Source organism: Nomascus leucogenys, chromosome 10 (genome assembly GCF_006542625.1).
Source record: "Nomascus leucogenys isolate Asia chromosome 10, Asia_NLE_v1, whole genome shotgun sequence".
In the NCBI taxonomy this organism is placed as follows: domain Eukaryota; kingdom Metazoa; phylum Chordata; class Mammalia; order Primates; family Hylobatidae; genus Nomascus; species Nomascus leucogenys.
Window position 1 is genome coordinate 76,922,914 of NC_044390.1, and position 22,281 is coordinate 76,945,194.

General features: G+C 51.8%; 1 protein-coding gene across 1 annotated transcript in view; it reads right to left on the reverse strand.

Moving 5' to 3' along the window:
• Nucleotides 1-11,985, reverse strand: part of TRPV4 (transient receptor potential cation channel subfamily V member 4) — a 50,306-nt gene extending 38,321 nt beyond the window's left edge. The window contains exon 1 of the mRNA XM_030821346.1: nt 11,934-11,985. The gene's annotated coding sequence lies outside the window, so the exon portion shown is untranslated. The remainder of the gene's footprint in view (nt 1-11,933) is intronic.
• Nucleotides 11,986-22,281: the final 10,296 nt, after the last annotated feature.

Genomic DNA, 22,281 nt, shown 5'->3' on the forward strand with positions numbered 1-22,281 from the left:
TGGCTCCCACTTACTCCTCAGGCCTCATCTTAAAGGGCACTTCCTCTGAAAAGCCCTCCTGTTTCCCTTGCTCTTTACTCTTAGAGTAACATGTGCCTTCCTTTACAGCACTTCCCACGATTAGACTTTCCTATATATGTATTTTTTTTTCAAAAGAGTCTCGCTCTGTTGCCCAGGTTGGAGTGCAGTGGCATGATCTCAGCTCACTGCAACCTCTGCCTCCCAGGTTCAAGCAATTCTCATGCCTCAGCCTCCTTGAGTAGCTGGGATTACAGGCATGCGCCACCACACCCGGCTAATTTTTCGTATTTTTAGTAGAGACAGGGTTTTGACATGTTGGTCAGTCTGGTCTTGAACTCCTGACCTCAGGTGATCCACCCGCCTCAGCCTCCCAAAGTGTTGGGATTATAGGCATGAGCCACCACGTCCAGCCTATATATTATTCTTTGGTTCATCTTCTCTCTTCGCCTCCAGAGTTTTAGTTCCATGTGGTAGGGACTATTTCGTGTCCCCTGTGTCCCCAGCATTCAGCATGGTGCTGAAGCAAAATGAGGTGTCAATGAATATTTGTTTTTTTTAGGCTGTAAGACCAGGGACCTGAAGTTCCAGGTGGGGTTGCAGAGCAAGGGCAGCCAGAATCCTGACGCGAAGGGGGAGAGGCTGTGAGGAGGAGGAAGATAAAGGGCAGAGGAGGTGTCAAGGACAAAGGTGTGGAGGGGAAAGTGCAGGGTGCACAGAGGAATGGTGTGGCCTGGGGCACAGGGAGAAGGAAAGCAGGAAAAGAGATGGGTGAGTGGGTGGGCAGCGGGGAGGTGGGTGGGGGTTGGAATCCATGTGTTGGAAGGAGCCCACAGAGAAGGTGCTCAGGCTCCCAGACAGACCCAGTGTGCTTCTACCTCCCTCCATCCTGGGGCTCCTTGGCCAATTTGGGGGACACCCACTTCCTGTAGTACCCTCAAATAAACACAACTGTGAGTGCCTGCCATTCCCCATCAGTCTTGCAGGGGACATGTGGATAGGAAGGTACTAGGAAGACAAGGACTCTGAGCTTTGCCGTTACTAGAGAGAAAGTCCCAGACCTGTCCATCCCCTCCCCACCTTCCAGGTAAGAAAACTGAGGCTCAGAGAGGCGAAGTCACTTGTCTGGCATTGCCTTGCTCCAGAAAGGGAGAGGCAGGATTAGAACCCACGCATCCCCGGGACCTGCGCCTTTGATGGACACTTTACAAAGACAAGGGAACTCTGGGAGGGAGGAGCTGGAGAAAGAATGGAGTGGGGGGTGGATCGCAGTCCCTGGTGAACCGCTAGTTCACCAGCTCTGGGCAAGTCACCTGGCCTTCCCATGCCTCAGTTTCCTCACCTGTAAAATGGCAATGATCCTAGCACCTACCCCAAGGGAACTGTCGTTTGGGTTAAATGAGATAAAGCATGCAAAACACTGAGCTCAGTGCCTGGTACAGAGCATGCATTCAGTCAAGAATGGCTGCTGTTGGAATCATCAGTATCGGTGTACTACTTATTAGTATCATTAGGGAAACAGATGAACAAAAGGACTGAGGACCAAGGAAGGCAATGACTCCTAGAGAAGGCAGAGCGGCCAGATCCAGAGCCTTGGAGGTAGACTCCGGCAGCCACCTCGAAGTGGTGGCTGCTGGGAACAGCCGGCTGGGAGCTCAGCTCCTTGGCCAGGCAAAAACTTCTGCCTGCCAGGCTACCCACAGCTCCCAGGCCCTTGGCAGGCGGCAGCAGTAGAGGGGCATCATGCCATGCCCAGCACCTTCCCTGGCCAGCCTGTATTTACCTAGCAGGTCTCGGCCCAGCCCGCTTCCTGTTTGCTGCATAGTGGCCGCCTGTCCAGGACAGACAGAGCCCCAGTGTCCTGCTGGGCCCCCACCCCATGCACTCACACCACCCAGGCAGGGCACGTCTGGGGTGACTCACCGGGCCCCATGGAGGGCAAGGCCAGCATGGCCACGGCAGTCATTTGGTCATTCTGCAAGCCCTTGGCTGGAGGGAGGCCGGCTGACAGCACACACAGATGCCCCTCTGAGCTTTCACAGGGACCAAGTCATTTCCAAGGGTCCCAGCCCCTGGGAAGGAGCCACCAAGAAGCGGTGTGGCTTAATGGTTAAGAGCATACACCTTGCAGACACAAAAGGCCACATATTGCAGGATTTCATTTATATGAAATGCCCAGAACAGGCAAATCCATAGAGACAGAAAGCAGATTAGTTGTTGCCAGGGGCTGGGAGTGGGGAGTGGTGACTGCTAATGGGTACAGAGTCCTTTTTTGGGGTGATGAAAATGTTCTGGAATGAGATAGTGCTGATGTCTATACAACTCTGAATACACTAAGAAACCAACTGAATTGTACGTTTTAAAAGACTGAGTTATGAGTATGTGAATTACATCTAAATGACCCTTCCAGGCTTAGTGACCTCAGGCAGGTCACTTCCCTCCCAGAACCTCAGTTTCCTTGTTGCAACATGGCAATGTCACAGAGATTAAGCACACATAAAGGGTTTCCTTTTTTTCTTTCGTGTGTGTGTGTGTGTGTGTGTGTGTGTGTGTGTGTGTGTGTGACAGGATCTTGCTCTGTCACCCAGGCTAGAGTGTAAGTGGCACAATCTTGGCTCACTGCAACCTCCGTCTTCCAGGTTCAAGCAATCCTCCTGCCTCAGCCTCTCTAGTAGCTGGGAATACAGGCGCCCGCCACTGCGCCAGCTAATTTTTGTATTTTTGGTAGAGACGGGGTTTCACCATGTTGGCCAGGCTGGTCTCGAACTCCTGACCTCAGGTGATCCGACCGCCTCAGCCTCTCAAAATGCTGGGATTACAGGCGTCAGCCACCACGCCCAGCCACATAAAGGGTTTCAAACAGAGTCTGGCACATAGTAGGGGCTCGAGGATACAAAGTCACTACCCCAGGAGGCTCCAGGTCCTTCTTCCCTTATCTCGCTTCCTTCCCATCAGAGCATAGCCCCAGGATTCCACCCTCTCAGCCAGCCCTGCTTGAGAACATACTACTCAGCTCCAGCCCCGGAGGAGGGAGGTGTCAAAATCTTAGTCAAGCCGGGCGTGGTGGCTCACGCCTGTAATCCCAGCACTTTGGGAGGCCGAGGTGGGCGGATCACTTGAGGTCAGAAGTTCAAGACCAGACTGGCCAACATGGTGAAACCCCATCTCTACTAAAAATACAAAAATTAGCCGGGTGTGGTGGCGGGTGCCTGTGATCCCAGCTACTCGGGAGGCTGAGGCATGGGAATCGCTTGAACCCAGGAGGCAGAGACTGCAGTGAGCGGAGATAGCACCACTGCACTCCAGCGTGGGCGACAAGAGCGAGACTCCATCTCAACAAAACAAAACCTTAGGCCTGCCTTCTTTCTGGCCTAGCCCCTCTCCTAGAGGACGGTCACAGCCACGGAGAACTCCACAGAGGATTCTATAGTCTCAGAACTTTGCCTGATCAATGCTCTACATCTCATCGGCCACTCACTGGCCGTATGGTCTTGCGCAAGTCACATCTCATCTCTGGGCCTTGGTTTCCTTATCTGTAAAATGGGAGTAATAATTACTACGACCTGGGTGGGGTTAAGCCGTATTTGCTCCATAGTTATTTAGTGTATAGTACATTCATGCTTTAAACTAAAAAATAGGGCTGGGTGCAGTGGCTCACACCTGTAATCCCAACACTTTGGCAGGCCAAGGTGGGAGGATCGCTTGAGCCCAGGAGTTCGAGACCAGCCTGGGCAACATGGTGAGATCCCATCTCTACAAAAAATAAATAAATTTATTTATTTTTTAAAATATTAAAAAATAAAATAACAGCTCCTACCCCAAAGAGCTATTGTGAGGATTAAATGTGATAATTCAAGCCTTCAGTGCAGTGCCTGACAAACACCAAGTGTTCAATGAACTTGAACTTATTTTTTAGTTTAAAGCATGAATTTACTGTACACCAAATAACTGTGGAGCAAATATGGCTTAACCCCACCCAGGTTGTAGTAATTATTACCCCCATTTTACAGATAAGGATGTTCAATGGCTGCTTTGCCATTCTTGCTAACATTCCCTCAGTTTGCAGTGGGGAGTGGGGGATGATGACATTGAGGTCCAGGGAGGTCAGAACTGGGGAGGCACTGGAGCCCAGACTTCCCGGCTCCAAAACCAGGGCTCGTGACTGCAGAGACCTCACCTTTGGAAAGGGTTTCCTCGCCACCTCATTTCCATCTTCCGTCACTTTTGGAAGGCTGTCAGGACAAGGGCTGCCTCCCAGCTGGGAGACTAAGGACCAGAAGGGACAGGACACTTGTCCATGCATACATTCCTCTACCCCACTTCTAGGAGCAAAAGTCCCGAGTTTGCCAAATCAGAGGAGGGGGAAGAGGGCAGACGCCCGTTATGAGTGGATGGGGCAGGAGTCGGGGAAGCGAGCCCGAGGCATCAGAAAACCAGTTTGAGATCCTTCCTCTGTCCCAGCCCACCTCAACACCAGTCTGTGCCAACAGTAGGCTGCTGCCTCAGGGGTTAACTGCTTGGAATTATGACTGAGGCTAATGCCTGCAATGTACCATCAGTAATGCCTACCCTCCATGGCACACTTCACACAGCACCTCCCATTTGGTTGTTTTTTGTTTTGAGACAGGGTATGGCTTTGTCACCCAGGCTGGAGTGCAGTGGTACAATCATAGCTCACTGCAGCCTCAACCTCCCAGGCTTAAGCAATCCTCCCACCTCAGCCTCTCCAGAAACTGGGACCACAGGCATGTACCACCATGCCTACTTTTAAAATTTATTTTTTGTAAAGATGGGGTCTCACTATACTGCCCAGGCTAGTCTCTAATGCCTGGGCTCACGTGATCCACCCACCTTGGCCTCCCAAAGTGTTGTGATTACAGGCATGAACCACCATGCCTGACCCCTTCTATTTATTTTAATCCAAATAATAACTATAGAGATTAAATATTATTGTCTCCATTCCCAGATGTATAAAGTCAGTCCCCGGAGAAAGGAGGTAAGGGCTGACGTTTATCCAGTACCTATTATATGCTAAGCACTTTCACATTTCTCTCTCATTTGAGGTAGGTGTTACTGTTATCGTTTCACAGATGAACAAACTGAGGATCAGAAAGAACGAGATTTAACTGAGGCCACAACACTATAGGAAGTGAATGTGGCTAGACTTCCAACCATCTGCTTTTAAATCCATTTGAGTTCATTCATCCCTTTGGGGGCTACCATGCCCTCTCCCTAGGACCCCCCTTCTCAACGCCATGTCCCTTGGAACTTAGCAGGACAGGATGGCACAGTGGTGACAGTCTGGGAGTCTGAATCTTGACTTTGCCATTTAGTAACTCTGTGGCCCCAGACGGATCACTTGACCTCTCCGAGCTTCAGTTTCCTCTCCTGTAAAAGGGAGCTCATCACAGTTCCCACTACTGGATTACTTGTCATTGTGGGTATCAGAGTCTCACAAAGTGGCCTCAAAGCACTGCATGTGGAATGATGTCACTCAGACAAAAGCTCTAGGGCGGAGGGACTCCCTTCTGGTAACTGCTGAGGCCCAGATGCCTGGAACAGGGCCTGGCACATAGCAGCTGCTCAAGATGTATTTGCTGGATGAATGAATGAATGAATGAATGAACACAGAGGGAAGGAGTGAAAGACGGGCTTAGTCATTCTCTCCAGGGCAGACAGGTCTCCAAAGCGAACCTCTGCCCAACTAACGAATTAGCTTCCTCCCTTCCATCTTTTAACAGACAGCTTACTGAGCACCTACTATGTGTAGGGTTTTCTGGCCTATAAGACCAACACCTCTCATGAGGACAACTATCGTGAGCCCATTTTATAGATGACGAAATTGAGGCTCAACAAGACCAGGACACTCACTCAAGCACACTCGGTCTCAGAGCCAGAGCCTGTATCTGAGCAGGTGCTTCCTTCTGATGCCCTTGCCTGGCTGGCTTGTCCAGTCACTCATTCCTTCCTTCATTCATCCCTTCGCTCTATCTACAGGTATTCCTGAGCCCCTCCTGTGTGCCAAGCGGGGACAGGAGTGCGCCAGACCCATGGGTCAGTCAACCCCAGGCCCCCTGTCCCACCCTCACCTGCTGGGGTCTCAGCCCAAAGCCCACGGAACCCACCCTCCATAAACACACACATACACACAATACACACAAATACATATACACATTACACGCATATACACAGACATACACACAATACACATATACACATACATACATATACACACAAACATACATACACACAAACATACATACACACATGCACACATAGACATTCACATACACACATACACACGTATATACATACACATATGCACACACATACACATAGACATACATATACACACAAACATATATACACATACATACACATAAACATATAGTCATACATATACACACATACACATATATACACACATACACATACACAAATAGACATACATATACACACAGACACATACACACATAGACACACCTACACATGCACATCAATATGCACACACATACACACATACACAAACACACACACAGGGAATGGTCCCAGAAGGTGGCCAGCCCACTCGGTCAACCGGGTGGAACCCAGGCCGCTCCACCCTCAGGGGAAAACGGGCGCCCGGTGAGACTGAGGAGCTCTTTGTGCAAGGGGCAGGGTGGGTGGACAGGAGGGGCAGCTGTTACTCACTAACCAAAGAAATAGAAGGTTATTCCCTTTTAGTCAATGGCCCGCCTGTCTGTCCCCTGAGCCCCCGCCTCCTTCTGTGGCCTTTCCAATGCCCTGACCTCATCTGGAGACCTGCAAGGGCTTCCTGTGCGCCTGGCGTGGTCTTGTGTGATCCTCCCTCACCGATGAGGAAACATGCTCAGAGAACTGATGTGACCTCCTTGGGGTCACACAGCCAGCAGTGGCCAGGGCTCGGGGCAGAAAGGGGAAACCAATGGTCAGGAAGGGGCTAGGGGTGGGAATGAAGTCAGAGTCACATTGAAATGAGGCCCTGTCCCTTCCTCATTCCTGTCCAGCCACTGGGGTGCCAGCTCATGGGACGCAAGGGCACCTGAGGCAGAAGGAGCCCAGGCCAGGACAAGAGCGGCAGCCAGAATAACCCAAATCCCTCCTCAAGTTGGCAGAGCTCTGACCTCAGCAAAGCCCAGGAACAGAGAGGTTAAGCCACTTCCTGAGGTCACAGAGCAGCAACTGGCGGAGCTGGGAAGTAAGCTGAGGTGGCTCAGACGCCAAGATGGGTGAGCCTACCGTAGCTTTCCACACAAGAAGCTAAGCTGGCCACTGGGCTTTTCATGGACCCAAGGACACCAGTGTCACTCAGATCTGGCTTCCAGCTCCAGCTCTACCATGATCCAGCTGGGCATCCCTGGGTAAATTGCTTCCTCTTTGAGTCTCGATTTCCTCAGCTGTAAAATGGGGCTCAGCATTCCTGCCCCTGCCCACCCCCCCAGCAGTGGGGAAGCTGTGACACCATCAAAATGAACATCAGCCCTCACGCCTGTAATCTGAGCACTTTGGGAGGCCAAGGCAGGAGGATTACTTGAGCTCTGGAGTTCGAGACCAGCCTGGGCAACATAGTGAGACCCTGTCTCTGAAAAAAAACTTTTTTTAATTAGCTGGGTGTGTCCCAACTACTTGGGAGGCTGAAGTAGGAGGATCACTTGAGTGCAGGAGTTCGAGGCTGCTGTGAGCTATGATCACACCACTGCATTCCAGCCTGAGCGACAGACTGAGACCCTGTCTCTAAAAATAATAAGTAAAAATAAAAAGTGAACATCAGGCAATAGATGCTGGTTTTAAACTAAACACTCAAGGTTGTGCTGAAGACTGTCCACAACCTCCCAGCAAGGCAGGCATTACCTTATCCCCATTGTCCAGATGAGGAAACTGAGGCCAAAGGAATAATGGAACTTATGGGAAGCTGGCATTTGAACCTGGGCAGCTGGGCTCCAGCCCTAGTTTTTAAGCATTAAATCAGTAAAGTAAAAAAAGTTGACGGCTCCTGGCGCTCAGTCAATGCTCATAAATATTTCATTGCTGAAAACATATCATTATTTGCCCAAATGCAAGTCTAGCTTTGCCCCCAATACCTTCCACCCGCCCACCTGGCATGGAGGGGCTCTCTGAGGATGTCTGGGGGATGAGCTGGAAGAAAACATGGCCTGGAATGGGCTTGGGGACAAGGGGAGCTGACACAGGCTGAGGCAGAAGAGCTGTGCTTCAGAGCCCCATCCACGTGCCTTGGAGCATCCCTGCAAAGTGGGATGAGAGTCCCTTTGACAGAGGAGGAAATGGAAGCCCAGAGAGACCAGGTGGCTTCCCTGAGCTCCTCCAGGGGGGACTAGCAGGCCTGTCTTACACATGCGGATGCAGTTTAAGCCCAGGCCTGTCTGCAATTCAGGTTCTTTGTTTGTTTTGAGACAGGATCTCTCACTCTGGAGTGCAGTGGCACAATCGCAGTTCACTGCAACCTCTGACTCCTGGGCTTAAGCGATCCTCCCACCTCAGCCTCTCAAGTAGCTGGCACTACATGTGCGTGCTACCATGTTCGGCTAATTTTTGTATTTTTTCTAGAGACAGGGTTTCACCATGTTGCCCAGGCTGGTCTCGAACTCACGGGCTCGACCGATCCACCCGCCTCGGCCTCCCAAAGTGTTGGGATTACGGGTGTGGGCCACCGCACCCGGCCAATTCAGGTTCCTATCTCTGGACTGCAGAGTAGCTCCCCCATGACCCCAGGCACCCCAGTGAGGGTCCAGACAAATGGGGACGGGCTACCTTACAGGTGAAGGGATGGATTTGCAATCACACAAATGGGATTCAGGTCCCAGCTGTGCCCCTTCTCAGCTGAGAGAATCTAGGCAAGCGATTTCACCCTGTAGACCTCATTCTGCCCTCTGAAAAAATAGAGACAAAAATAGTTTTGTATCCAAATGTCCTGAGAGTGCTTGGCTCAGTGTTTGGCACACAGTAAGTGCTCAATAAAGACTTGCCACCATCATAATAATTGTTAATGCAACCCAGGGTTAGCTAAAGCCAGACAGAACCTTGTACCCAGAGTTCAGAACAGCGGCCACTTATCTCAAGAGATCTGAATTAATCTTTAACAGGTGAATTCTGCTCCAAATTGGCGATGTAGAGCATTCCAGAGGGCCCACTGCCATGAAATAAATGTTATCTTGGCTCCCCAGACCCTATCTGGGACAACAAGAGGAGCTGTTACCTGGGTCCCTATAATTTGGAGAATGGACTGGAATGTCTTTCCCAAAGTCAAATGGGGGAAACTGAGGCAGACAGCAGGGTCAAGGGCCTGCATGGGGTAGAGACACCCACTTCATGTGGACCCCATCCCCCTAGGAACAGAGGAACGAACTCAAAGGACTTTGACCATCTCAAAAGTATTTGTTCAGACAACCATGCCATAGATACTGACTGAGCACCTACTATGAGCCAGGCACATGAGGCTCAGTCTTGTGTGTTTCCTTCCCTCCTACATCTCCTTCCAGTTGCCCCTCTCACTCGGAGCTTGGATGACTTCCCCAGCCTTGGGGCCAGCCTCTCTGTCTGAGCTCCTCCAATCTTTCCCACTCTGCAGCCAGAGGGACCTTTCTAGAACACACAAACAACTGTGTCACTCCCAGGCAGGACTTCTGGGCCTCTGGGTCTGACTTAGCCCCTGACTGTCTGATCCCTCACCCTTTCCAGTCACGTCACAAACTCCAGACAAACAGAACGATTTCTCTGCTCTATAAACCCCAGGTGTAGCCACCTGGTAACAGGTAAAAGTCATGTCTCTGCTAGTGCCATTGTCTTTGCCTGAATACTCTTTCCTCTACTTCTGCGTTTATTCTTTAAGGTGCGGCTCAAACACTACCTTGACCAAGACCTCGTGGGTCCTTCCTGGGCCAGTCCTCCTACCCTACGGCATTCTCCCCTCACGCCATCCATTCCACAGCATACATTTACTAAGCGTTGGCCATCCATGCACACCTTGCTAGATGCCCACAAGTCAGGTGTGGCAGCTCCTCCCCGGGAGGCCACAAGGGAAAATCCTTCTTGCCTTCACACCCCTCAGGCTACAGCAAAGCTGGGATTCGAAGCATCTCAGTACTCCAGTGGCCAGCCCAGAGCTGGCACGGGTGAGCTTGCAGAGAGCATTTGCTGGAGGAGGGAGTAAGTGGCAGAGGCCCAGGTGGCACCAGATGAGGCAGGAGGAACCTCCACAGCCCCTTCCCCAGATATAAGGTGTCTGGGTTTCACTTGGGGAATCCCAGCCATCCTCACAGGAGCTCATGTGAAACATCCCTCCCGGGGGCATCACACCCTTTTTGTTCAGGCAACCATTCCGTGTTTACCTCCATTTCAAAACAGCCCCACCTTGGTCTTACAAAGTGAACCGCCCTGAACTATGACTGCCATTTGCCATTTGTGTCTTGGACCCCTTCCCCCTGCAATTCACCAATCAAGGTGGGTGTCCAGCCTTTCTGGTTCCCATCGTGCTTCAGACAGAATGAACTAGAGAAATGTGGAAATGGCCAATTGACTCTTTTCACCCTCTTTGTTAAGAAATGTTTGGGGCAACAACAACTGGTAAAACGATGATGGCAGCCAACAGTGGCTGTGCCAGGTTCCTGGAAGGTCATGGCTTCTCACGACAGCCCTGGGGGCTTGCCCTCAGGCACCCCAGTATTACAGAGGAGAGAACACAGAGGCTCAGACAGCTAAGGGACCAGGCCAAGGTCACACAGCAGGGGACTGCAGAGCACACCCCGGGCCCCACACAGGCCCACTCTTAGCCTCGCAGATGACCCAGGCCTGACCATTCTACCCGTGTTCCCCCAAAAGCCCACCTCGTCACCCTCCTCAGGAGCCAGTCCCGACTTACCCTCTGCCCTTGCTCTGGAGCCAAATTGGCAAAGCTTAAATCCTCAAGCCGTTCTTAGCATCCCAGAACAAAGCTCCCACAGGGTATCTGCCTAGCATTTCAGGGGTTCACGGCCCCCCTGCCCCCAGCAGAGGCCCTTGTTTTAGAAGCTGAGCCAGAACAGCCACAGGGCCCACCTCTGCCCTGCCAATTCCCAAGCACCCTGAGGGCACTAGGCCCTGTGTGCAGAGCTGGCCCCAGGACAGGCCACCTGGTGTGGTGGGAAGGGCTTTGGGGCTGGACAGCCCCTGGGTTTAAATCCCAATTGTCTAGATCCCCGACCTAAGCCTCAGTTTCCCCATCTGCAAAACAGAGAGGACAGACAGAAGGAACAGCTGGGGCAGGCTGGGGCAGTGGGTGGCTCGATGAATGTGTCTGCGGTTGGTGTTTCCAGGCAAGCGGGGAGTGTGGGAGTCTCTCTCTCCCCCTCCCCACCCCCACCCCCGCCACCCGCCCCCCCGACGTCCTGAGAGTCCAGGGCAGAACTAGAGGTTAAAGATTTTCATGCCTCTTGGAGGAAACAGCCGTCTCTCCGGGACTCAGTAACCAAGAAGAAGCCTTTGGAAGCTCCAGACTCCAAATTCCCTCCGACATGCTCAGAGGCCAAGGGCAAACCTTGGGTCTCCCGAAATCCCTCTTCCAAGTCTCCTAAGGTGGGCTGGAGGGCTCCAGGGCTTTGGTTCCGTGGCTTGGGGTCTCAGGGAACCGAACCGCCCTACCCCTAGACCTGCTTACCCCAGGCCCCACGTTGGTGCCCATTTCACAGGTGATAAAACCGAGGCCCAAAGAGCCGATGTCCGGCCCAAGGGCACTTAGCGGAGAGGCTGGCGCCTGCGGAACCTCGCGCCTCCCGCCTCCCGCGCCCCCGGCCCGCACTTTCGAGCCTCGGGACACCCCGGAGCCGGATGGGCCACGGAGATGTCCCCAGGGGTGGGAGGGGACCTCGGCTGGGCCGCCCCTCCCGGGCCCGGGCCCCACTCACCTCCGGGACGGCTGGGCGCCGGCGGCCGGGAGCTCCGCGCTTCCTGAATCCCGGCCGGCCCGCCCGGCGCCCGTCAGCCCGCGGATCCCTCCTCCGCTGGCTCAGGTTCCAGCCGCGCGCCGCCCCCGGCCTGCTCCCCGCCCACCCGCCGGCCCGCGGACCCCGCCGAGCGCAGGCCCTAGAAGGGGCGGCCCCCGCTCGCACCCCGCCCGCCCAGCGAGGGCCTCCCCTGCGGGGGAGGTGCGGGGCCAGGGCCTCAGTTTCCTCGCCTGGAAAATGGGCGTCGCGATCCCTGGATAGAGCGGCAGACGGTCTTTGGAGAGGGCTCTGGTTGGAATCGGGTCCGATTCGATCTTGCTCCGTGATTTCGGGCCGCCCTGGGACTGTGTCCTAATCTGTTCATGGGCGTCCCGGCCGAGTCCTCCACTTGTTTGCTCATTCATTCATTTAGCAGACAATTCCCTCCGAGGCGATGAAGGAGGTCCCTACCCTCAGGTATGGCCCATAGAGATGGTTCCAGGGTAAATAGATGTGAGCTGCTCTCCTTGGTCTTCACCCAGTGCTTACAGCGAAGCCTGCCTCGGAGTAGGCAATCAATGTTTTGTTGCTGTTGTTTTTGAGACAGGGTCTCACTCTGTTGCCCAGGCTGGAGTGCGGTGGCGTGATCAGGAATCACTGCAGCCTCAACCACCAGCGTTCAAGCAATCCTCCTGTATCAGCCTCCCCAGTAACTGGGACCACAGACGCCTATCACCACGCTTGGCTAATTTTATTTAAATTTTTTGCAGAGATAGGGTCTCACTATGTTGCCTAGGCTGGTCTCAAACTCCAGGGCTCAAGCGATCTACCCACCTCGGCCTCCCAAAGTGCTGGGATTAGAGGTGTGAGTCGCCGTGCCTGGCTCAATGCGTTTTTGTTTATTTATTATTATTATTGATACATGTTCTCCCTTCGTCACCCAGGTTGAAGTGCAGTGGCACGATCACGGCTCACTACAGTCTCAAACTCCTGGCCTCAAGTGATCCTCCCACCTCAGCCTCCTGAGCAGCTGGGAGTACAGGCATGCACCACCACACCCCACTAATTTTTATTTTTTTGTAGAAGGGGGGGTGGGGGAGGGGAGGGGTCTCACTATGTTGTGCAGGCTGGTCTCCAACTCCTGGCCTCAAGTGATCCTCCCACTTCAGTCTCCCAAAGCACTGAGACTATAGGCATGAGCCACCACACCCACCCATGTATTTTATCAGATAACAAAGGTGGGCCCCAACACATAGCCATACCCTCTACCCAGTGCTGAGTCCACTTGAATACCTCCACAGGATGGGCAGCTCACTTCCTCCAGGGTGGTTGGAAAGCCCAGTGGGCCCACAGCTTGGCTCTGTGACTCCCTAACCCAGCAGCCCTATGCAAGTCCCTTCACCTTTGTGCCTCAGTGCCTCTACATCCCCCTGTAGAGTGGGGCATACAAAAGTCCTCACGTCACAGTCACAGTGAAGATGCTGGGAGCATCCAGGCTATGCAGAGCCTTTTTTTTTTTTTTTTTTTTTTTTGAGACAGAGTCTCACTCTGTCGCCCCGGCTGGGGTACAGGGGTGCGATCTCAGCTCACTGCAACCTCTGCCTCTTGAGTTCAAGCGATTCTCCTGCCTCAGCCTCCTGGGGGCTGGGATTATAGGCGTGCACCACCACGCCAGGCTAATTTTTTGTATTTTTAGTAGAGATAGGGTTTCACCATGTTGGCCAGGCTGGTCTCGAACCCCTGACCTCAGGTGATCCTCCCACTTTGGCCTCCCAAAGTGTTGGGATTACAGGTGTGAGCCACCGCCCCCGGCCCAGAGCCATGCCATTTTCATCATTAGTGATTTCACTAAATTGAGCCGACTCAGGGACTGTGGGGTAGATCCTTCCTCCTCAGCTTGAAAATAGCAGCATCTCCCCTGAGGTCCAACAGCTGAAAAGTGAAATTTTAGAATTGCTGGGGGGAGAGAGAGAGAGAGAAAGAGACAGAGAGTGTGTGTGTGTGTACCCATGCATAGGAGTGAAGTGTTCACCTCCAGTGTGAAACATTTACAAAGAAACAAACCCTAATAATTAACTCACTGAGCACAGAAGCGTAGGGGGTGAGAGGGAGAAGTATCGCCAAGTAAACTTTTCTTGCAACAGGCTGTGAGGTAGGGTTTGCTGTACCCATTTTGCAAATGGGAAACTGAGGCTTGGAGAGGAGTGTGGCCTCTCCAAAAGCTGCTCCCTCCATGGTGGGGGTTGGGGTGGGAAAGACCCCTCTGAGGGTCCAGAGTAAACAGGCAGATGTCTGGCAGTGGAGAGGAAGGTAAACACAGGGCCCCTCACACCTCCCTGACAGACAGCTATCTGCTGGGGGCCCTCAGGGCTGGGGCTGGGGCTGGGGCTGGGCCAGGTTGAGGGTGGAGGAGTGAGTCTGGGACCCATTTTTGCAGAAAGGCCTGTCTCAATTTCAAAGAAAATGGCAAGGGTGATTCCAGCCATAAGGAGGCTGATACTGGGGACTGGAACTGGAGGAGATGGGGCCAGGGATGGTGACTTCCTCTTCTCTAAGCTCAGAGACAAGGGGCCTGAGCCCTCAGCATCAGCATCTCTAACCCAACTCTTCCCTGATCCCCATTTCACAGATGGGGCAACTGAGGCCCCTATGCAGGGAAGTGACTCATCTTGGGCTAAGCAGCTGGAGCTTGGCCTCTGCACCAGACACCGGGGTTCAAATCCTGCCCTACTGCTGATGGGAGAAGGAGCTGTGGTGGGAGCTGTGGGCAAGAGCCTCCCTCTCTCTCTGTGCCTGTTTCCTCACCTAAAAAATGGGTACCAGTGTCCATGAAGCAAGGGAACGTGTTCATGACTACACGTCTAGCACCTGGCACTTAGTAGGTGCTTTAAAAATACTGGTTGATGGTCAGGCGAAGTGGCTCATGCCTGTAATCCCAGCACTTTGGGAGGCTGAGGTGGGCGGATCACCTGAGGTCAGGAGTTCGAGACCAGCCTGGCCAACATGGTGAAACCCCGTCTCCACTAAAAATACAAAAATTAGTTGGGCGGGGTGGCGGGCACCTGTAATCCCAGCTACTTGGGAGGCTGAGACAGGAGAATTGCTTGAACCTGGGAGAGGGAGGTTGCAGTGAGCAGAGATCGCACCACTGCACTCCAGCCTGGGCAACAGAGAGCGACTCCATCTCAAAAAAAAAAAAAAAAAAAATGTCCTGGTTGTTGATGGAGCTGGGGGAGAGGAGAATGGGAGGTTGCTGCTTGTTGGGCATAGGGTTTCAGTTTTGCAAGATGCAAAGAGTTCTGGAGATGAATGATGGTTACACAACAATATGAATGTACTTTTTAAGCTTAATTTTTAATCTTTTTTTTATTTTTAGAGAGAGAAAGGGTATTGCTCTGTAGCCCAGGCTGTAGTGCAGTTGCCTGATCATAGCTCACTGCAGCCTCAAATTCCTAGGTTCTAGCGATCCTCCCGCCTCAGCCTCCTGAATAGCTGGGACTATAGGTGCATGTCACCAAGGCTGGCTTTTTAAATTTTATTTTTTGTACAGGTGGGATCTCGCTATGCTGCCCAAGCTGGTCTCAAACTCTTGTGCTCAAGTGATCCTCATAACCTGGCCTCTCAAAACGTTGGGATTACAGGAATGAGCCACTGTGCCTAGCCAGAAATAACGTTTCCTCTTAGGGAAGGAAAAACTTTCAAGGCCCTTAGCATTGGCTGTGAGTCATGTGGCAGCCACAGGTGGGGCTCAGCCTTGCTCTCCACGCAGCTCCTGGACTGCCCCAGGTGGACTCAGCTATCTCCCCTAAGAAAGGTTCCTGGGCAGCAGCCAAGGGTCTGCATTTACCAAGTGCTTACTGTATGCCAGGTCCAGTGCCAGATGCTGGGGAGAGATTGGTGAGCCAGACAGGTCAGGATCTCAGGGACTTTATACCCAGGGTACCCAGTTATAAAAACAAGACACGTGCACCTCACTTTACAGTTGGCATAGTCCTGATCCTGCCACTAACTCAGTTCATCTTTTGATAGCCTGGAAAGGAGGAATTCTTCCACCATTTTATAGATAATGACACAAAGAGGCCACTTGTCTGAGATCCCACAGCTGGTAAGATTTGAACCCAAGCCCAGCAGACTCTACAGTGTAGCATGACCAGTAGGAATATTTTATTGGCCAGGTGCGGTGGCACACACCTGTAATCATAGCATTTGGGGAGGCTGAGGCAGGAGAATCACTTGAGCCCCAGAGGTCAATGCTGCAGTGAGCTGTGTTCGGGCAGCTACACTCCAGCCTGGGCAACAAAGTGAGACCCTGACTAGGAAAAAAAAAAAAAGAATATGATCTCAAAAAGACAGACCATAAGTGTGGGTGAGGAAGTGGAGAAGCTGGAATCTTCGCGCACTGATGGTGGGAATGTGTAACGGAGTGGCTGCTATGGAAAACAGTCTGGCAGTTCCTCCAAATATTAAATCTAGAGTTACTGCCAGGCACGGTGGCTCCCGCCTGTAATCCCAACACTTTGGGAGGTCAAGGCGGGTGGATCACTTGAGGCCAGGAGTTCGAGACCAGCCTGGCCAACACGGTGAAACCCCATCTCTAACAAAAAAATACAAAAATTAGCCGGGCGTGATGGCGGGCACCTGTAATCCCAGCTACTCAGGAGGTTGAGGCACAAGAATTGCTTAAGCCCAGGAGGCGGAGGCTGCAGTGAGCTGAGATTGTGCCACTGCACTCCAGCCTGGGCAACAGAGTGAGATCCTGTCTCAAAAAAAAAAAAAAAAAATCTAGAGTTCCCATATAACCCAGCAATTCCACCCCAGAAACATAACCAAGAGAAACGAAAACTTATGTCCATAGAAAAACTTGAATGTTCATAGCAGCATTATTCATAATAGCCAAAAAAAGAAAACGACTCAAATTCTCAATGGATAAACAAACACAGTATATCCACACAATGGAATACTATTTGGCAATAAAATGAATGGCTACTGAGTCATGCAACAACATGGATGAACCTTGGAAGCAGGATGCTGAGTGGCCAGACACAAAAGGCCACATATTACATAATTCTATTTATATGAAATGGCCAGAAGAGGCAAATCTATAGAAACAGAAAAGAGATGAGTGGTTGTCCGGGGCTGGGGGGAAGGGAGGAGTTGGGGGGCCAAGGGTAATAGCTAAAGGGTATGGGTTTTCTTTATCTTTTTCTGTCGCACAGGCTGGAGTGCAGCAGTGCAACCACAGCTCACTGCACCCTCTAACTCCTGGGTTCAAACCATTCTCTCACCTCAGCCTCCTGAGTAGCTGGGACTACAGGTGCATACCACCACACCCAACCAAATAGGATGATGCAAATATTCTAAAATTGACTGGTGATGGTTGCTCATATGTATGACTATACTAAAAACCACTGAAGGCCGGGCACCGTGGCTCATGCCTGTAATCCCAGCACTTTGGGAGGCCAAGGTGGGAGGATCATGAGGTCAGGAGTTCCAGACCAGCCTGGCCAACATGGTGAAACCCCATCGCTACTAAAAATACAAAAATTAGTCGGGCATGGTAATGCGCGCCTGTAATCCCAGCTACTCAGGAGGCTGAAGCAGGGGAATCGCTTGAACCTGGGAGGCGGAGGTTGCAGTGAGCCAAGATCACGTCATTGCACTCCAGCCTGCGCAACAGAGTGAGACTCAAAAAACTTTAAAAATTAAATAAATAAATAAAATAAAAACCATTGAAGAGTATACTTTAAGTGGGTGAATTGTATGGTATATGACTATTTTAATAAAGCTGTTGTGAAATTTTCTTTTTAAAAAAAGAAGAAGACAGCCAGGTACAGTGGCTCATGCCTGTCATCCGAGCACTTTGGGAGGCTGAGGCAAGAGAAACGCTTGAGGCCAGGAGTTCAAGAGCAGCCTAGGCAACATAGTGAGAACCCACTTCTACAAAAAAAGAAAAAAAAAAAGAAGAAGAAGAAGAGGAGGAGGAGGAGGAAGAAGACATGATCTCTAGGATCAAAATGATTGGGTGTGGCTCTATCACACTTCTAAGCTGTGACTTAGGGCAGGTGACTTTGCCTCTCTGAGTCTTGCTTCTCTCATCTGTAAAATGAAAGCAGTAACCTCCCCTGCCTCTTCAGGTTGTAGGGATTAAACACAATAGGGCTTGTGAGTGCTGGGCAGTAGGGAACACAGTAACTGTTCAATAAATAGTCCCACAATGGGGCCCCGCCTCCTCCAAGACTAACTTCACGTGCCCTCCCACCCAAGCGCTTCCAGCTTTACCCAGTGCTCTCCCTTATGTTCCTTCACATCTCCCTTCCCAGCAACCTGTGAAGTGAGCATCAGTTTCCCCATTTGATTGTGCCCGTTTTATAAATGGGAACTACTGAGTCCAAAAGACAGCAAGCATAGCTCTCCTCCTCACTCCCCAGGCAGAAACTTCTTTCCTCTCCTTCCCCACATTCCCTGCTGTCCTGCCCCTGCTCTCTCCCTTCCTTCATTCCATGTCCCCTCCCTAACCCCGCCCCTCCCCTTAGCCCAGCTGGGGGTTGATTTAGGCCAAGAGTTAATGTCTGGGTCCCTAGGGGCCTGGAGTGGGACCTCACAGGGGTCCATGTGGGGTTGGACCCCTGCAAATCCCAGCCTCTCAGCCCCTCCTGCACCAGCCTCTCAACCCCTCTTCCCTCCTCCCCATCATCTTCATCTCATCCACCCCTCCTGTGGGCGGGTCTTCTCCCCTACCTTTTGCAGACAGACAAACTGAGGCTCCACACAGTGAAAGCCGTTTGCCCCAGGAGATAGATACCTGCCAATGGTGCCATCAGGATTCAAATCCAGGATTGTCTGAATTCCAACTGCACCTTTCAGCCACTAAGCAACCGCTTCCCACTGTCCTGTGTGCCTCAGGACCCTCACCACCGAGGGGGGTCCCTGTTCACACCCCCTAGGATGAGATCAGGGAGTAGGGGTGGGGTGGGAGATATGGAGACACATTCTGGTCTGCCTTCTTTGCACTTTCCCCAGTGAATGCCACACATGGGCTCAAATCATGACGAAAAGAAGGAAAAACACAGGAAACTAGGGAGGAAAGGGCAGGGGAAGCACCAGGGCTAACACGTATGCATTTATGCACTGCTTGCTGTGTGCCAGAGGCACTGTGTAGGGCTCTGCCTTCATGAGCTCCATCCAGCTGCACGAGAGGAAGCACGCCCAGAGAGGTGAAGGAACCTCCCCATGGTCACACAGCAGGGAGGAGGCAGGGTCTGATGGTCTTCCAGGTTCCCCATGAAATCACATCTCCCCCCATTTACCAAGAAGCCACAGAGACTGGACACAAAGAGGCTGCAGACAATCAGTGGCTCTGTCCACCCTGGTCCTGAGAATAGCAAGCTTTTGTCCCAGACACCGGGGCCCCACCCTGCCAGGGACCTTCAATGAGGCTCTTCTGGAATTCTCTCTGGGCCAGAAACCTGAGGCCAGGTGGGGAGGAAGCTCATCTCAGATGACTGTTGCCATGGGCACAGCTACTTTTAGCTGCCCAGCCACTGGCTGTGATTCCATTCCTCTGGGCAGCCGGGCGTGGTGGCCTGTGGGTAGGGCCCGTCACAGCTGGCCACAGGCACTTCAAAGATAGCCTCCATCTGAAGGCGATGGAACAGGCAGGGATAGGATTGTCTAGGTCTTGGTCCCAGGGAAGGCAGGCTGATTCAGGACTTCCCAGCTGGGGTCCCTGGGTGGGCAACTGGGAGTCCATGGAGGTCCTAGAACAGGGAGTGAAATTGTCAGGGGGTGAGGGAGCAACTTCTAGAGAGAGGATCATGACTTTCAGAGGCCTGGTTCACTCTCCATACCCCATGCCCCCAAGAAAGTAAAGCACACTTTGTGTGAGGAAGTCTCACTTTACCCAGCCAGGAAGGAGCAGAGGTTGGATTGGGGCAGAGGAGGGGACAGCCTCTCTTCCGAGTCCCCCAAAGGGACCCCTAGAGAAATAGATCCTGGCTAACAGCTTGCAACCTGTAAACTGGCTCTGTCGCCCCCTACTCACAGGGCCTATGACTTCCCTGGTTCTTAGACCAAAAACCACACTCACGCTGGCCTCAGCACCTGTAGGTTTCATCCCCCACTGCCATCCTCTCTTGTTCTCCAGGCTCTGGCCACCTTGGCCTCTGTCTGTCCTTGGCGCATGTTGCTTTCTCTCCTGCCCCGGGGCCTTTGCACTAGCTATGCCCCTTCAGATCCCAGCTCAAATGTCACCTCCTCAGAGAGCTCTGCCCACCCGGACTCCAATCTAAATCAGGGGTCTGTAGTCATTTCCATCACATGACCCCTTTTGCTGTCCTTCACTGCTCATTTCCCTCTCTGGATTCATTGCGCGCTGGACCTTGTTGTACCCCTGGGGAATAGAGATCTTATCTGTCGGCTGGGCGCGGTGGCTCACACCTGTAATCCCAGCACCTTGGGAGGACAAGGCAGGTGGATCACCTGAGGTCAGGAGTTCAAGACCAGCCTGACCAATATGGTGAAACTCCATCTCTACTAAAAATACAAAAATTAGCTGGGCGTGCTGGCGCGCTCCTGTAATCCCAGCTACTCAGGAGGCTGAGATAGGAGATTCGCTTTAACCTGGGAGGCGGAAGTTACAGTGAGCCGAGATCATGCCACTGCACTCCAGCCTGGGCAACAGAGCAAGACTCTGTCTGAAAAAAAAAAAGAGAGAGAGAGAGAGAGAGAGACCTTATCTGTCTTCTTGCAAGATCCCCTAAGCCGAGTTCAGAGCGTTGAACATAGTAAGTGCTCAGCAAACAGGGGTTGAATGACTATCCCTTCCAAACAATCTTCTCTGGGTCAGATCAAGGACTGATTAAGGGTTCATCATCTTCATAGCTGCCCTTTATCCAGCACCCCCTGGCAGGAGGCGCTGTGCTAAGTGTATTTGCATTTGTGGCCCCATTCCTTGTCAGAAGCAGAGTGTAGATTTTACTGAACTTATAAATACAAACCAGGAGCTGGATACAGTGGTAAAAGGTATCCATTGGCCGGGCGCAGTGGCTCATACCTGTAATCTCAGCATTTTGGGAGGACAAGGCAGGTGGATCACCTGAGGTCGGGAGGTGGAGACCAGCCTGACCAACATGGAGAAACCCTGTCTCTACTAAAAATACAAAATTAGCTGGGCGTGGTGGCACACTCCTGTAATCCCAGCTACTCGGGAGGCTGAGGCAGGAGAATTGCTTGAACCTGGGAGGCAGAGGTTGCGGTGAGCCAAGATCACACCATTGCACTTCTCCAGCCTGGGCAACGAGGGAGAAACTCCGTCTCAAAAAAAAAAAAAAAAAAAGGTATCCATTGTAGATTGTCAGAGCTGGGCAGGAACTTTGAACTATCTAATCCCAATTTTGCTTTATTTTTATTTATTTATTTTTAAATTTATATATATATTTTTTTTTCAATAGCTTTTGGGGAACAAGTGGTTTTTGATTACATGGATGAATTGTATAGCAGTGAAGTCTGAGATTTTAGTGTTCCTGTTACCAGAGTAGTGTACATTGTTTTTACTTATTTTTTTATTGACAGGAAATATTTTACATATTTATGAGGTACAAGTGAGTGTTATGTGTACAGAATGTGTTATGATCAGGTCAGGGTATTTGGGGTATCCATCACTCGTATTTATCATTTCTATGAGTAGGTAACATTTCAAGTCCTTCCTGCTAGCTACTTTGAAATATACAAGCCAGGCACGGTGGCTCCCGCCTATAACCCCAGCACTTTGCGGGGCTGGGGTGGGCAGATCACTTGAGGTCAGGAGTTCGAGACCAGCCTGACCAACCTGATGAAACCTCAATCTCTACAAAAAATACAAAAATTAGGTCCGGGCGCAGTGGCTTACACCTGTAATCCCAGCACTTTGAGAGGTCGAGGCGGACGGATCACTTGAAGTCAGGAGTTCAAGACCAGCCTGGCTAACATGGGGAAACTCCATCTCTACTAAAAATACAAAAATATTACCTGGGCGTGGTGGCACATGCCTGTAGTCCCAGCTACTCAGGAGGCTGAGGCAGGAGAATCACTGGAACTCAGGAGGCAGAGGTTGTAGTGAGCCAAGATCGTGCCACTGCACTCCAGCCTGGGAGACAGAGCGAGACTCCATCTCCAACAACTGCAATGACAACAACAAAAATTAGCTGGACGTCGTGGTGCATGCCTGTAATCCCAGCTACTTGGGAGGCTGAGGCAGGAGGATGGCTTGAGCCTGGGAGGTGTTGCAGTGAGCTAAGATTGGGCCACTGCACTCCAACCTGGGCGATGGAGACAGATATTGTTTCAAAAAAAA